Raw genomic sequence first — 17,509 nt, 5'->3', positions numbered from 1 at the left:
TTATCACGCTATCTTCTCAGAGGGATATGCAGTTAGACCCCAAGATCCTCCTATACATCAATGCTATTAAGGGTCCTGCCATTTATTTTCTTCTTACATTTGACCTCCCAAAGTGCAACGCATTACATTTGTGTGGGTTCAACTCCATCTTCCATTCTCCATCCATATCTGCAAGTGATCTAAATCTTGCCGTATCCTTTGATAACCTTCTTCACCATCCACAACTCCACCAATTTATCTATTGTCTGCAGATTTACCAATCTGCCCATCTACATTTCCGTCCAAGCCATTTATATATACCACAAACATCAGAGGTCCCAGCACTGGTCCCTGTGGAACACCCCCACTGGTCATAGACCTCCAGTCAGAGAAGCACCTCTCCACCACTATGCTCTACTAATTCACCACCTTTCTCATGCATCTTAATTTTCTGGATCATCCTGCCTGAGGCATCTACCTGAACTCGTAGTAATCACCATGTATTTATGGAGTGGAACTCCGATCTATGGAGATCACTTCAATCTGTGTAAAAGCAAATCCATGTTGAATTTGTGAAGCGATGCTTTCACTGTGATTATCAAGCTTTAATAAAAGAATATAATTTCATAACATTATTATCTGGTTTTTCACAATTAAGCACAGCAAAATGATATTCAAGTCAAGATTGCTGATTCACATACAAGTCAACAACGGAACAATAACATTCTTACTTTCAGGTCTGTAAACAAAATACTCATAGATAAGGTATAATAAACAGAAAAAAACAATAAATTAATAACCCCAATATTAGTGTAAAAATAGCCCAAAGTCCTTAATCCAACTAAAGACAACCTATAGTTCATAGTTTAGTTAGTGTTTTGTAGTATTCAAAAGCCTGATGGTTGTTGGGAAGAAGCTATTCTTGAACCTGCTGGTCATCATTTTCACATTCATACCTTCTTTCGAAAGGTCGGAGTGAAAAGATAGCATGGCCATAATGGTGCGGATTTTTGACGATGCTTGTTGCCTTTTTAAGGTTAAGCCTACTATAAATCCCTTCAATGGTGGAGAGGTTAGAGCCCATGATGGAACAGGAGGTGTCCACCACTTTTCATCCTGGGTGCTTGAGTTGCCAAACCAAGCCATGACGCAACCAGTCAAATAGTTCTCAGACAATCACCTCGAGAGGTTCTGGAGAGTATTGGCTGACATACTACACCTCCTCAATCTTCTAAGAAGGTTGAGGCATTGATTGAGTTTATTATGATTGTATCAATGTGCACAGCCCAGGACCGATCTTCAAGGTTATACAGGCACAGGAAATTGAGGTTGTTGATTCTTTCTCCTGCCGACCTAACAATGAAGATGGGTTCATGGATCCTCGCCTTCCTTCTCATAAAGTCAACAATCAACTCCATGGTCTTGCTGATGTTGAGAGCTGGGTTGTTGCTCTGGCACCATTCCATCAGATTAGCAATCTGTCTCGTATGCTCCAACATCCATTATTCATCCAACAACAGTGATATCATTGGCGAATTTTATGATGATGTTGCAACTGTTTTTGGCTACGCAATCTTGAGTGTAGTGAGTAGAGCAAGGAATCGTGCACACCGTTCTGAAGTGCTGATGGTTGTCGAGGAGGAAATGTTGATATAAATTCAAACTGATTGTGGTTTGTCAAGTATGAAGTTGAGGATCAATTTACATAGGGAGCAGCGGTAACTCTAGACCCTCAGCTTGTTAACAAGTTTGGGCATTGAATGTCGAGCTGATGAAAAACCGCATGACGTACGTTCTTATTGTTCAAGTTTTCCAGTGAAGAGCCAGCAAGTGCCTCCCTCTCTCCTTCCCTCTCCTTTCCCCTACCCTCAGTCACTCCCTCCCTCCTTAACTCCTCTTCCCTCCATACCCCCCTCCTATCCCTCTATCCCCCACTCCTCACCACCCTCTATCCCCACCACTATACGCCCTAACCTCCCCACTGCCCTCCTCTCCCTCTATTCCCCACTCCCTACCTCCACCACTCCCCCTCCTGTGCCTCTATTCCCCCACTCTCCTCACCTCCGTCTCCCTCCCTCTTCCTCTCCCTCAATCCCCCCCACTCTCCCTCCTCACCTCCCCAAGATCTTTCCCCTCTCCTCCTCCCCCCAATCCCTCCCTCACCTCCCCCTCCATTTCCTTTCCCCAACCCCCAGCCACCCTCCCTCCATCCATAAAAAGCAGCACCTGGAGTTCCTTCCTCCACAGGTCATTCATTGTTAGCTGTGGTTTAGATCCCATTGACGATTGGACTAGTTTGCATCGTGTGTGTGTGTTAGTTATACTCAAACTCCGCATAAACTGCTCGGCCACCCTGCAACCTGACTCTCCCTCCCTCCGCCCAGTCTTGCTCAGCCGCCGCTCGGCACGTCCCCGTCCTGTCCAACCGCCCGCTGCCGCCGTTCGGCCCGTCCCCACCCTGCCCACCCGCCTGCTTGCCTGCCTGCTCGCTGCCGCCGCCGGGCCGCATGGGGGGAGAGGTGGAGTGTAGGCGTTGTTCATCACGGTGGGCACCACGAGCTTCGATGAGCTGGTGGAGAAGATCTCCTCTGAGAAGGCCGTGATGGTGTCATGGCAGCGGCGGAGAAAACGGACCCGGGGGGACGGGTAGACAGGACCGCCATTGCCGCAGAGGGCGGGCGGGGGAGAGGGGTAAGTGATGAGGGAGAGAGAGATGGAACCAGAGCCTCCACTGGGCCTCCCCTGATCCACCGACCCCCCTTGCAGCCGCCGCCGGTGGTGGGGGATACGATAGACAAGTTACTGTGAGGGAGATTGGGGAGAGAGGAGTTTGTGAGTGAGGCGGGACAGGCCGCCGCCAATGGGGCAGGAAGGGGTGTCGCCATCTGGGCTGTGGCATTGACTGACAGGAGAAGAGGCCAATCTGCATGGCGCTGACTGAAGGAATCTGCGCACGCGCGCTTTTATAAGATTTTTAAACCTCGATAACTTTTACAATATACTACCGATCGGAACAAAACTTGTTGCACTCGCAGCACATGAGAATGGTGAGTAACCTGGTGAAAATTGTAGAGCAATCACGAACCGTTCTTGCGCAAATAGAAAAAACCCGCAAACCGGAAGAGCACAAGTTTTAGAGACAGACAGACAGACAGATAACTGCCTACTGCAAGAAATATCTTGTTGAATAAAATATGCACACACATGGTGGTAGATAGTTATTTGCTAAAGGGCCTCTCCCAATTAGGCGATTTTTTAGGCAACTACAGGTGACTAGGCTGTTGCCTCATGGTCATGAGGTGTCGCCTGTATGGTCGTGAGTAGTCTCCTCTGTCGCCCAAAGAGTCGTAGCGTTTTTCTGCTCGCCTCTGGATTTTGAAATGTTCAAACATTTTCGGCGATAGAAAGCTTGATGCCAATGAGCGTATCCTGACTTCTGCTGCTGTAGGCGCCGTCATAGGCTGTCGCCAGGATGACATAGGTTGTCGCCAGGTGAAGTAGGTTGTCGCCGGTGCTGACTTTGGTGAATTCCATTGGCGACTACCTACATCAACAGGTACCGGTGACTGAATTGTCTTAAGTTGTCTTCAGTTGTTGCCGACAGGGTCGTAGCTTGTCGTAGCTTGTTGCGGGTGGACGTAGTTTATCGTAGGTGTGGTCGTGGGTGGACGTCGTAATGGGTCGCCTGTTGTCGGTGGCTTGCCGTAGCTTGATGTCGATTAGGTGATAGGTTGTATGTTTACAATATACATCAATGATTTGGATGAAGGGATTCAAAGTAACATTAGCAAATTTGCAGATGACACAAAGCTGGGTGGCAGTGTGAATTGTGCGGAGGATGCTATGAGAATGCAGGGTGACTTGGACAGGTTGGGGGAATGGGCAGATGCATGGCAGATGAAGTTTAATGTGAATAAATGTGAGGTTATCCACTTTGGTAGCAAAAACAGGAAGGCAGATTACTATCAAAATGGGGTCAAGTTTGGAAAAGGGGAAGTACAACGGGATCTGGAGGCCCTTGTTCATCAGTCTATGAAAGTAAGCATGCAGGTACAGCAGGCAGTGAAGAAAGCGAATGGTATGTTGGCCTTTATAACAAGAGGAATCGAATATCGGAGCAAAGAGGTCCTTCTGCAGTTGTACAGAACCCTAGTGAGACCACACCTGGAGTATTGTGTGCAGTTTTGGTCCGCTAATTTGAGGAAGGACATTCTTGCTATTGAGGGAGCGCAGCGTAGGTTCACAAAGATAATTCCCTGGATGGCGGGACTGTCATAGGCTGAGAGAATGAAGCAGCTGGGCTTGTACACTCTGGAGTTTAGAAGGATGATTGGGTGTCTCATTGAAACATATAAGACTGTTAAGGGTTTGGACACGCTAGAGGCAGGAAACATGTTCCCGATGTTGGGGGAGTCCAGAACCAGGAGCCACAGTTTAAGAACAAGGAGTAAGCCATTTAGAACGGAGACGAGGAAACACTTTTTCTCACAGAGAGTGGTAAGTCTGTGGAATTCCCTTCCTCAGAGGGCAGTGGAGGCATCTTCTCTGGATGCTTTCAAGAGAGCCAGATAGGGCTCTTAAAAATAGCAGAGTCTGGTGATATGGGGAGAAGGCAGGAACGGGGTACTGATTGGGAATGATCAGCCATGATCACATTGAATGGCGGTGCTGGCTCGAAGGGCCGAATGGCCTACTCCTGCACCTATTGTCCATTGTCTATTGTCTATTGTTGTTGTAGCTTGTCGTAGACATTGTCATAGACATTGTCACGGGGGGTCCAGTCGCGGGTTTTTCGGCGACCTGTTACAACTATGACAGTCGCCAAAAAAATCGCCTAAGTGGGACAGGCCCTTAAGGAATTATGAAATAATTGGAAAATTGTCCAATATTTCTTGATCGAATATCCTCTCAATGTTTGTATTAACCTGTCACACTTTCTAACAGTGCTAAATACACTGTTACGGTATTGAGAATAGAAAGGACGTTATGTAAAGAGAAATTAGAAAAAAATTTAGCAACAGAATCATAATGAAAATTTGAATTACCAAAAAATGGATCTGGGGACAATCATTGCATCCGTATTCATTTCTTGATCAGTGAGGGCAGCCCGGAAGTGCAGTGGTAGAGTTGCTGCCTTACAGTGTCAGACACTTGGTTTCGATCTGACTACAGATGCTGTCAGTATGGAGTTTGTACGTTCTCCCTGTGACTGCATGGGTTTTCTCCAGCTGCTCTGGTTTCCTCCCACACTCTAAAGATGTACAGGTTTGTAGGCTAATTGGCTTCAGTAAAATTGCAAATTGATATGTGTAGGAGAGTGCGAGTGTATGGGCTGATTGCTGGTCGGCGCTGGTGGACCGAAGGGTCCTGTTTCTGCACTATATCTCTAAAGTAAAAGTAAAGTCTATTTTCATAATGCAATGAGGAAGAGGAAAGGGTCAGATGCAGTTCTAAGAATCTAATGAGCTAAGTAGAGGATGAAATTACAACATGCAGTAACCATACACATTCATTGCCATTTCGGAGTGACGGCGCGGCACTGGCTGCAGCGGCTCACCGGCAGTCCCGTTTGTTTGTGTTTTTTTGTGTTGTTTATTTTGTTTTGGTTAGTCTAGTTTTGGTTTTTAGTTTGTGTTTTGGGGGGGTGGGGGGTTGAAACGGGGTTTGCAGTCTCTCCCTGCGGGGGAATGCGACTTTTTTGTCGTATTCCCCTTCTCTGTCTCCGTCTGCGCTGAGGCCTAATGGAGCTGATGACCTCGAGGCTCCGGAGGCAGAGCCCGTCAGGACTCGCCTTGAGCTCGCTCCCGTGAGGGTGGTCCGGCTCAGGGCTGGAACAGTGCTCCCGTGAGAGGCTGTGGCGCTCTCGTGAGGGCTGCCAGCCCAAGGGTGGAACGAGGCTCCCGTCGGAGCGGCCGAGCTCGGGGAGGTGCGGCGCTCGCAGCCCGAGGGAGGTTCGGCGCCCATGTCGGGGCGGCCCGGCCCGAGGGTGAAGCGACGCCCAAGTCGGGGCAGCCCGGCCGGAGGGAGAAGCGACGCCCAAGTCGGGGCAGCCCGGCCAGAGGGAGAAGCGACGCCCAAGTCGGGGCGGCCCGGCCGGGGGGAGAAGCGACGCCCAAGTCGGGGCGGCCCGGCCGGGGGGAGAAGCGACGCCCAAGTCGGGGCGGCCCGGCCCGGGGAAGAAGCGACGCCCATGTCGGGGCGGCCCGGCCCGGGGGAGGTTCGGCGCCCATGTCGGGGGCGGCCCAGCCCGAGGCTGAAGACGGCATGATACTCACGTGAGGGTGGCTGGGACGGTGTTCTGGCGATGGTGGCCTGAGTCCGGGGTTCGGCCACGGGCCAGCGGCTGCGTCTGCAGGACTGGTGGGCGGCAGCTTCGACCACCCCGGGCCGCGGTGTTTGAGCCGCGGGACTGATTTATAACATCGCCCGGGGGGTATCGCCTCAGCGCAGAGGGAGAAGAGGAGGGAAGAGACTGCAGACCAAAGACTTTTGCCTCCATCACAGTGAGAAGATGCTGGGTGGACTCACTGTGGTGGATGTTAATATGTGTTTATTGTTGTTTTTTTATTGTATTATATGTATGACTGCTGCAATTTCGTTCAGACTTCGGTCTGAATGACAATAAAGGCATATCTCTATCTATCTATCTATCTATCTATCTATCTATCTATCTGTCTATCTATCTATCTATCTATCTATCGAAATAGAGAGGATGCAGTGAAGGCTAAAGGTATCCAATGGCAGAAAGCTATTTCAAATGATAAAAAGAATTCTCAACTCGACAAGCTGGCATGAAAGAAATTTGATATGAATTGCTGTCCCTTCCCATCCCACAGCCAGCTCATAACTTGATGCGTATTTTAAGTCAAGTCAAGTCAAGTCAAGTCAAGTTTATTCGTCACATACACATACGAGATGTGCAGTGAAATGAAAAGTGGCAATGCTCGCGGACTTTGTGCAAAAAGACAAACAACCAAACAACCAAACAAACTACAAACAGAATGGAACAGAATCACATATTATTTTACATATTAAATATTGTGGGCGGAAGGAAAAAGGGAAAAAAACAGTACTTTTTTAAAAAGCAGTAGAGTGGTACAGTAATAGTTAGTCCCTGGTGAGATAGGAGTTTACAGTCCTAATGGCCTCTGGGAAGAAACTCCGTTCTCACAGCATGGCAACAGAGGCGTTTGCCTGACCGTAGCAGCTGGAACAGTCTGTTGCAGGGGTGGAAGGGGTCTCCCATGATTTTATTGGCTCTGGACACAAGATTTGCATGGATTGATGCAATCATGACTTTTACCAAAAAAACAGGTATCATTCTACTTAAGGGCCTGTCCCACGAGCATGCGACTGCATGCGGCAAGCGCGACCTAACGTGGTCGCTTGAGCCGTACGGCCTTGCGGGGCCGATCCCACTTCGATCGCCGGAGCCGTATGGATATGTGCGGAGCTGGTCCCGACATCGCGCGGGGCTCCGAAAAACTGACACTGTCCAAAAATTCCACGTGGCAACGGCCTGCCGGCCCACAGCCGCATTGAGGCTGTACGCACCGCTTCGATGGACGTGCGCAGCTTCTCGATGCCGTACATAGCCTCTTGATGCCGTACGTCACGCGCGAACTTCCCGCGGACTTCGCTCGAACTTCACGTCAACTCATACGGGATCACTCGACCTCCACGCGGTCACCGCTTCCGGTTTGGTCGCGCTCGCCGCATGCAGTCGCATGCTGGTGGGACCGGCCCTGTACAGGGATCACTCGACCTCCGCGCAGCCCCCGCTTCTGGTTTGGTCGCGCTTGCCACATGCAGTCGCATGCTCGTGGGACAGGCCCTTTAATAGGCCACCTGTGGTCATATATAGCAAAGACACAATGTGCATATATGTCCCTAATGATTCATGAATATTTCAAATATCCATGGAATTTTGCTATTGATTATTGTTCAATTCACTGCAGCTTCAGTTTTAATGATGGGATATCTGCTTGGTCCTTTTACATTATCCGTCTTCATTGCTCTCTGTTCCCCATCTCATTTATGATGAGGTGCCTATCAAAACTCATTTTACCCGTCATACGCGCAATAGTTCCTCAATGATAATTTCTAGCCGCAGGTGATGCCATATGAATTGCAATTCAATTTTGTGGCAGCACAGTGATGCATGTGGAGGAACTGCTGTGTCACAGCTCCTGGGAACTGCGTTCAATTCTGTTCTTTCTTCCTGTGACTGCATGAGTTTCCTCCCAGTGATCCGCTTTCTTCCAACATTGCAAAGTTGTGCGAGTTGGTAGATGATGTCTAGCTGAGTGGTAGAGTGTATGGGTAATTATTGGTCAGTGCGGACTTGGTGGTCCGAAGGGCCTGTTTCCACGCTTTATCTCAAAACTAAACTAAACTGAAAAAAATTTGGAAGGAATTAATGAGAATGTGGGAGATTTAAAATGGGATTAATGCTGGATGGTCGACACAGATGCGACCGAGAGTTTTTCACCCAGAGAGTTGTAAATCTATGGAATTCTCTGCCACAGAAGGCAGTGGAGGCCAACTCATTGGATGTTTTCAAGAGAGAGTTAGATAGAGCTCTTAGGACTAATGGAATCAAGCGATATGGGGAGAAAGCAGGAACGGGGTACTGATTTTGGATGATCTGTCATGATCATGGGGTCAAGGAAAGAGCGTTCACGTCGCGGCCCTGTTTTCACCAATCTTTCCACTAAGCGCAAGATGCCATTGTGTGCAGATACCGAGAAGTGTGTTCAGCTCTGGCTGAACAATTTCTAATCTTGTGATGTGAACTTGATATGAAGCCATGATCATATTGAATGGCGATGCTGGCTTGAAGGACTAAATGATCTACTCCTGCACCTTTTTTCTATGTTTCTGACAGCAGATTACCCACCAGGGATGAGCACAATGAGTAGTCAGGTCTGTGGCACAACCCTGGCTCTGAAGCACAGTGGAAAAGGGTAATATCAGGTAGAGCCACAGTGGTGGGAGCCTCATTAGTCTGGGGGACAGACAGGAGATTCAGTGGCAGCAATCGATATTCCCGGATGGAATGCTACCTTCCTGGTGCTAGGGTCCAGGATGTCTCGGAGTGGCTGCATGATATTCTTAAGGGGAAGGGTGAGCAGCTTATTGTGCATGTTGGTACAAATGACATAGTTAGGAAAAGGGATGGGAGTCCTGCAAAATCAATATAGTGAGTTAGGCAAAAGGTTTAAAAGTTGCTCCCCAGGGTAGTGATTTCCGAATTACTCCTGGTGCATATGCTCGTGAAGGTAGGAACAGGAAGAGATGACCGATTAATGCATGGCTGAGGAGCTGGTGCAGAGGTTGGAATCAAACCTGGGTTTCCGGGCTGCAAGTGCTGTAAGGCCGCAACTTTATTGCAGAGCCACTATGCCACCCACTATATCAGTGAAATCATTAGGAAACTGTTTGGAAACTGTAAAAGCAATGACAAGTTGTGTGAAAGCCTTAAAGCCTACAGTATATTAAGACTTAAGCCTATATTTTCTGACATAGTCTCTTCCTATATTTTGACAATTCTACGGTCTCTCTGTCAACTTAACTGTTTCCCACTTCCAATCTCTGACCATCTTATTTTCCACATAGGCATATATTTCCTCTGCATTAACCTCCACCAGGAGAACAGGATAGACCATCAACGTCTTCCCTGAATGAAAGCCAATCGCCAAATGCCACCATCTTCCTTTGCTTGACTAAGCGTTTATGAAGTTTAACTTCACCAGCCTCCACATGCATGACAGTTTTATATCATTCTTTGATATCAATCTGTGAAATCAATGAAACTCCTCTTCCCTTTTCACCACAGCCACTGCCCGTCCCACTGAGTTATTACAGAACTTTGTCTTCTCTCTCATGTGTGGTCTGATCAAGTACATCTACATTCCACTATTTCCATGCCAATTGTGAGCTTGTAAATCACATACTTTCAACAACGCCCTGTACATTTGCTGCAGTTGTTTTTTTCACTGTAGCAACAAAGTGCAAACAAGAATATTTTTCAAATGGCGCAATCGTTCGTGGAATACATAGAAAATAGGTGTAGGAGTAGGCCATTCGGCCCTTCGAGCCTGCACCGCCATTCAATATGATCATGGCTGATCATCCACTCAGTATCCTGTTTTCAAGAGAGAGGGCCTTCTCTCCATACCCCGTGATCCCTTTAGCCACAAGGGCCACATCTAACTCCCTCTTGAATATAGCCAATGAACTGGCCTCAACTACCTTCTGTGGCAGAGAATTCCAGAGATTCACCACTCTCTGTGTGAAAAAAATGTTTTCCTCATCGCAGGTCCTAATAGATTTCCCCTTATCCTTAAACTGTGACCCCTTGTTCTGGACTTCCCCAACATCGGATAACAATCTTCCTGCATCTAGCCTGTCCAACCCCTTAAGAATTTTTGTAAGTTTCTATAAGATCCCCCCTCAATCTTCTAAATTCTAGCGAGTACAAGCCGAGTCTATCCAGTCTTTCTTCATATGAAAGTCCTGACATCCCAGGAATCAGTCTGGTGAACCATCTCTGTACTCCCTCTATGGCAAGAATGTCCTTCCTCAGATTAGGAGACCAAACTGTACGCAATACTCCAGGTGTGGTCTCACCAAGACCCTGTACAACTGCAGTAGAACCTCCCTGCTCCTATACTCAATTCCTTTTGCTATGAATGCTAACATACCATTGGCTTTCTTCACTGCCCTGCTACACCTGCATGCCTACTTTCAATGACTGGTGTACCATGACACCCAGGTCTCGTTGCATCTCCCCTTTTCCTAATCGGCCACCATTCAGATAATAGTCTACTTTCCTGTTTTTGCCACCAAAGTGGATAACCTCACATTTATCCACATTATACTGCATCTGCCTTGCATTTGCCCCCTCACCCAGCCTATCCAAGTCATCTTGCAGCCTCCTAGCATCCTCCTCACAGCTAACACTGCCCCCCAGCTTCGTGTCATCCGCAAACTTGGAGATGTTGCATTCAATTCCCTCGTCTAAATCATTAATATATATTGTAAATAACTGAGGTCCCAGCACTGAGCCTTGCGGTTCCCCACTAGTCACTGCCTGCCATTGTGAAAAGGTCCCGTTTACTCCTACACTTTGCTTCCTGGCTGCCAGCCAGTTTTTGATCCACATCAATACTGAACCCCCAATACCGTGTGCTTTAAGTTTGTATACTAATCTCTTATGTGGGACCTTGTCGAAAGCCTTCTGAAATCCAGATTTAACACATCCACTGGTTATCCACTCTACCAATTACATCCTCGAAAAATTCTATAAGATTCGTCAGACATGATTTACCTTTCATAAATCCATGCCGACTTTGTCCAATGATTTCACCACTTTCCAAATGTGCTGCTATCCCATCTTTAATAACTGACTCTAGCAGTTTCCCCACGACTGATGTTAGACTAACTGGTCTGTTATTTCCCGTTTTCTCTCTCCCTCCCTTTTTAAAAAGTGGGGTTACATTCCAGATTCCACAATTTTAAACAACTGTTTTTGAATCTCTACTTTATTCACCATTTACTATAATTTTTTTGTCTTTAATGCCAATTTCTATTGCTTACTTGATCATGATTTTGAAACATTGATATTGACTTCACTAACGAAACCTTTCAGTGTCTTCCTGACATTTACTCTGATACTCCATCTATGACTCCAAGGAAATGAATTCATTCTTAACAGCTTTCTTAATTTCTCCATCCAGTTCCAACTGACCTCTCTCTGTTTGTCCTCTGAGACATTTTTTTTAATGAGGTCTAACATAAGCATGAGGAAGTATTTTCATTCTCTGAATAGGCATAGTTATCGACTCTTGGGCACAAGAATGCATCCAAGAATTTCAGGCAACCATCCATCTCCATTTGTATAACAACTGGTCTGTTGTGATGAAGGTCGTCAACCCGTAACGTTAACCGTTTCCTTGTCTCCATAAATACAACCTATCGTGCTGCATTTTACCTGCATAATCTTTTCAATTTTAAACTTCATTCCTGTATCTGATTTACATTTCCTACATACGATTTTGGAAGTTCATAACTGATTGAGTCCTAGGTCTCCTCCATTGTCAGAGTGAGGCCAAACCCAAATTGGAGGAACAGCATCTCATATTTCATTTGCACAGCTGACAGCCCAGTGATGTGAACATTGATTTCTCTCACTTCAGGAAGCCACGGCATTCCCTCTCTTTCTATCCCTTCCCCACCCAAGTATCACCAGCTTCTCATTTTCACCCTACAAACAGCTAACAATGGCATATTTATCATCGTTACTTTTTTGCATATCTTTCATTCATTGTTCTTTATCTCTCCACATCACCGTCTATATATCTCGTTTTCCTTATCCCTAACCAGTCTGAAGAAGGGTCTCGACCTGAAATGTCACCCATTCCTTCTCTCCAGAGATGCTGCCTGTCCCGCTGAGTTACTCCAGCTTTTTGTGTCTATCTTCGAGTTAAGATTCAAGCTTAGTTTAGCTACCATGAATGTTTACTCCAGTTTCTATTTAACATCCTTAAGTTTAATAGATGAGAATCTGAAGATGTTTAAATATATTTCTAGTTTGGTTTGTCTCAGTTAGTTGTCCAATGGTCATAGTAATAGGCATTTAATTTGTTCCACGTGAGTGTCTGTCAAACACTAATTATGTTGATTTCCTCAGGAAAGTTTATTGTTGATCAATTACTCTTTATATTTAACAGTTTTAGTGGGAATGTAAAATTCGTGATTATTTGATTTGGGTGTTGTGCAGCAAATTACTAGCATGAAAATGTAAGCAAATAAATAATTAACATTCCATTTATTTATTAAGGTTGAAGACCATCACTTTGAGAATGCAGCAGAAAGGTTTCCTTTTAATCCACCAAATACAAAGCAATGCTATTTCTACCGTCAGATCTTTGAAAGGTTTTTCCCAGGATGTGCTGGTTGGATTCCATATTACTGGAATGCTGGATACAAGGTTTTACCAGTTTGTGCAATATCTGAAGAAGAGGACAATTCTACTGAAGACCAAAGGAAGCACAGTTGTACCAATGGACATGCATTAGTCCAATAGGATTATTGCTTACTAAAAATGGCTTTACAAAAAAGACTGGAACCACAGATTAGTGGAAGATAGTCCTTACCAACGATGAATTTATCAAATAATAGGGATCATAGCATTAACTAGTAAATGTTCAGGGAGATGAAGGCAGGGGCAAAAGGGGAACTACTAATCTATTAGCCTAATGTTAGTGAAAGGAAATTGCTGGAATCTGTGAAGAAGGATATAATAACAGAAACACCTTGAAAATAATGATAGAATTGAGCAATAGACAAAAATGCTGGAGAAACACAGCGGGTGAGGCAGCATGTATGGAGTGAAGGAAATAGGCAACGTTTCGGGACGAAACCCTCCTTCAAAAGGAGGAATATAGCTTTGGATAGGGCAAGAATGGTAATGAAAAGGAAAGATATTCAGAAGGGATGGGTGGTGGGCATTGGGAAGAAAGATGGTAATGATAATCAAATATATTGTGCAGCAGTAAAATATAATGTTAATATAGTAGATCCTCCAGAGGCAGAATGATAGAAAAAAAATGGGGCGACTAGAATTGCTCAAATGTTGCCTAACCAAAATTTAATGCAACACAAGTTCCTGACTCTTATACTCAAGGCCAGCATGCCATATACATTCTTTATCACGCTATCTTCTCAGAGGGATATGCAGTTAGACCCCAAGATCCTCCTATACATCAATGCTATTAAGGGTCCTGCTATTTATTTTCTTCTTACATTTGACCTCCCAAAGTGCAACGCATTACATTTGTGTGGGTTCAACTCCATCTTCCATTCTCCATCCATATCTGCAAGTGATCTAAATCTTGCCGTATCCTTTGATAACCTTCTTCACCATCCACAACTCCACCAATTTATCTATTGTCTGCAGATTTACCAATCTGCCCATCTACATTTCCGTCCAAGCCATTTATATATACCACAAACATCAGAGGTCCCAGCACTGGTCCCTGTGGAACACCCCCACTGGTCATAGACCTCCAGTCAGAGAAGCACCTCTCCACCACTATGCTCTACTAATTCACCACCTTTCTCGTGCATCTTAATTTTCTGGATCATCCTGCCCTGAGGCATCTACCTGAACTCGTAGTAATCACCATGTATTTATGGAGTGGAACTCCGATCTATGGAGATCATTTCAATCTGTGTAAAATCAAATCCATGTTGAATTTGTGAAGCGATGCTTTCACTGTGATTATCAAGCTTTAATAAAGGAATATCATTTCATAACATTATTATCTGGTTTTTCACAATTAAGCACAGCAAAATGATATTCAAGTCAAGATTGCTGATTCACATACAAGTCAACAACGGAACAATAACATTCTTACTTTCAGGTCTGTAAACAAAATACTCATAGATAAGGTATAATAAACAGAAAAAAACAATAAATTAATAACCCCAATATTAGTGCAAAAATAGCCCAAAGTCCTTAATCCAACTAAAGACAATCTATAGTTCATAGTTTAGTTAGTGTTTTGTAGTATTCAAAAGCCTGATGGTTGTTGGGAAGAAGCTATTCTTGAGCCTGCTGGTCATCATTTTCACATTCATACCTTCTTTCGAAAGGTCGGAGTGAAAAGATAGCATGGCCATAATGGTGCGGATTTTTGACGATGCTTGTTGCCTTTTTAAGGTTAAGCCTACTATAAATCCCTTCAATGGTGGAGAGGTTAGAGCCCATGATGGAACAGGAGGTGTCCACCACTTTTCATCCTGGGTGCTTGAGTTGCCAAACCAAGCCATGACGCAACCAGTCAAATAGTTCTCAGACATACACCTCGAGAGGTTCTGGAGAGTATTGGCTGACATACTACACCTCCTCAATCTTCTAAGAAGGTTGAGGCATTGATTGAGTTTATTATGATTGTATCAATGTGCAGAGCCCAGGACAGATCTTCAAGGTTCAGGAAATTGAGGTTGTTGATTCTTTCTCCTGCTGACCTAACAATGAAGATGGGTTCATGAATCCTCACCTTCCTTCTCATAAAGTCAACAATCAACTCCATGGTCTTGCTGATGTTGAGAGCTGGGTTGTTGCTCTGGCACCATTCCATCAGATTAGCATTCTCTCTCGTATGCTCCAACATCCATTATTCATCCAACAACAGTGATATAATTGGCGAATTTTATGATGATGTGGCAACTGTTTTTGGCTACGCAATCTTGAGTGTAGTGAGTAGAGCAAGGAAAATCGTGCACACAGTTCTGAAGTGCTGACGTGCTGATGGTTGTCGAGGAGGAAATGTTGATATAAATTCAAACTGATTGTGGTTTGTCAAGTATGAAGTTGAGGATCAATTTACATAGGGAGCAGCGGTAACTCTACACCCTCAGCTTGATAACAAGTTTGGGCATTGAATGTCGAGCTGATGAAAAACCGCATGACGTACGTTCCTATTGTTCAAGTTTTCCAGTGAAGAGCCAGCAAGTGCCTCCTCCCTCTCTCCTTCCCTCTCCTTTCCCCTACCCTCAGTCACTCCCTCCCTCCTTAACTCCTCTTCCCTCCATACCCCCCTCCTATCCCTCTATCCCCCACTCCGCACCACCCTCTATCCCCACCACTATACGCCCTAACCTCCCCACTGCCCTCCTGTCCCTCTATTCCCCACTCCCTACCTCCCCCACTCCCCCTCCTGTGCCTCTATTCCCCCACTCTCCTCACCTCCGTCTCCCTCCCTCTTCCTCTCCCTCAATCCCCCCCACTCTCCCTCCTCACCTCCCCAAGATCTTTCCCCTCTCCTCCTCCCCCCAATCCCTCCCTCACCTCCCCCCTCCATTTCCTTTCCCCAACCCCCAGCCACCCTCCCTCCATCCATAAAAAGCAGCACCTGGAGTTCCTTCCTCCACAGGTCATTCATTGTTAGCTGTGGTTTAGATCCCATTGACGATTGGACTAGTTTGCATCGTGTGTGTGTGTTAGTTATACTCAAACTCCGCATAAACTGCTCGGCCACCCTGCAACCTGACTCTCCCTCCCTCCCTCCCTCTGCCCAGTCTTGCTCAGCCGCCGCTCGGCACGTCCCCGTCCTGTCCAACCGCCTGCTGCCGCCGTTCGGCCCGTCCCCACCCTGCCCACCCGCCTGCTTGCCTGCCTGCTCGCTGCCGCCGCCGGGCCACATTGGGGGAGAGGTGGAGTGTAGGCGGTGTTCGTCACGGTGGGCACCACGAGCTTCGATGAGCTGGTGGAGAAGATCTCCTCTGAGAAGGCCGTGAGGGTGTCATGGCAGCGGCGGAGAAAACGGACCCTGGGGGACGGGTAGACAGGACCGCCATTGCCGCAGAGGGCGGGCGGGGGAGAGGGGTAAGTGATGAGGGAGAGAGAGATGGAACCAGAGCCTCCACTGGGCCTCCCCTGATCCACCGACCCCCCTTGCAGCCGCCGCCGGTGGTGGGGGATACGATAGACAAGTTACTGTGAGGAGGGGAGAGAGGAGTTTGTGAGTGAGGCGGGACAGGCCGCCGCCAATGGGGCAGGAAGGGGCGTCGCCATCTGGGCTGTGGCATTGACTGACAGGAGAAGAGGCCAATCTGCATGGCGCTGACTGAAGGAATCTGCGCACGCGCGCTTTTATAAGATTTTTAAACCTCGATAACTTTTACAATATACTACCGATCGGAACAAAACTTGTTGCACTCGCAGCACATGAGAATGGTGAGTAACCTGGTGAAAATCGTAGAGCAATCACGAACCGTTCTTGCGCAAATAGAAAAAACCTGCAAACCGGAAGAGCACAAGTTTTAGAGACAGACAGACAGACAGATAACTGCCTACTGCAAGAAATATCTTGTTGAATAAAATATGCACACACATGGTGGTAGATAGTTATTTGCTAAAGGGCCTCTCCCAATTAGGCGATTTTTTAGGCAACTACAGGTGACTAGGCTGTTGCCTCATGGTCATGGGGTGTCGCCTGTATGGTCGTGAGTAGTCTCCTCTGTCGCCCAAAGAGTCGTAGCGTTTTTCTGCGTTCAAACATTTTCGGCGATAGAAAGCTTGATGCCAATGAGCGTATCTTGACTTCTGCTGCTGTAGGCGCCGTCATAGGCTGTCGCCAGGATGACATAGGTTGTCGCCAGGTGAAGTAGGTTGTCGCCGGTGCTGACTTTGGTGAATTCCATTGGCGACTACCTACATCAACAGGTACCGGTGACTGAATTGTCTTAAGTTGTCTTCAGTTGTTGCCGACAGGGTCGTAGCTTGTCGTAGCTTGTTGCGGGTGGACGTAGTTTATCGTAGGTGTGGTCGTGGGTGGACGTCGTAATGGGTCGCCTGTTGTCGGTGGCTTGCCGTAGCTTGATGTCGATTAGGTGATAGGTTGTATATTTACAATATACATCAATGATTTGGATGAAGGGATTCAAAGTAACATTAGCAAATTTGCAGATGACACAAAGCTGGGTGGCAGTGTGAACTGTGCGGAGGATGCTATGAGAA

The sequence above is a fragment of the Amblyraja radiata genome, chromosome 2 (assembly GCF_010909765.2).
Source record: "Amblyraja radiata isolate CabotCenter1 chromosome 2, sAmbRad1.1.pri, whole genome shotgun sequence".
NCBI classification, from domain to species: Eukaryota; Metazoa; Chordata; class Chondrichthyes; order Rajiformes; family Rajidae; genus Amblyraja; species Amblyraja radiata.
The sequence above is the reverse complement of the archived record's forward strand: the minus strand, read 5'-3'. Positions refer to the sequence as shown.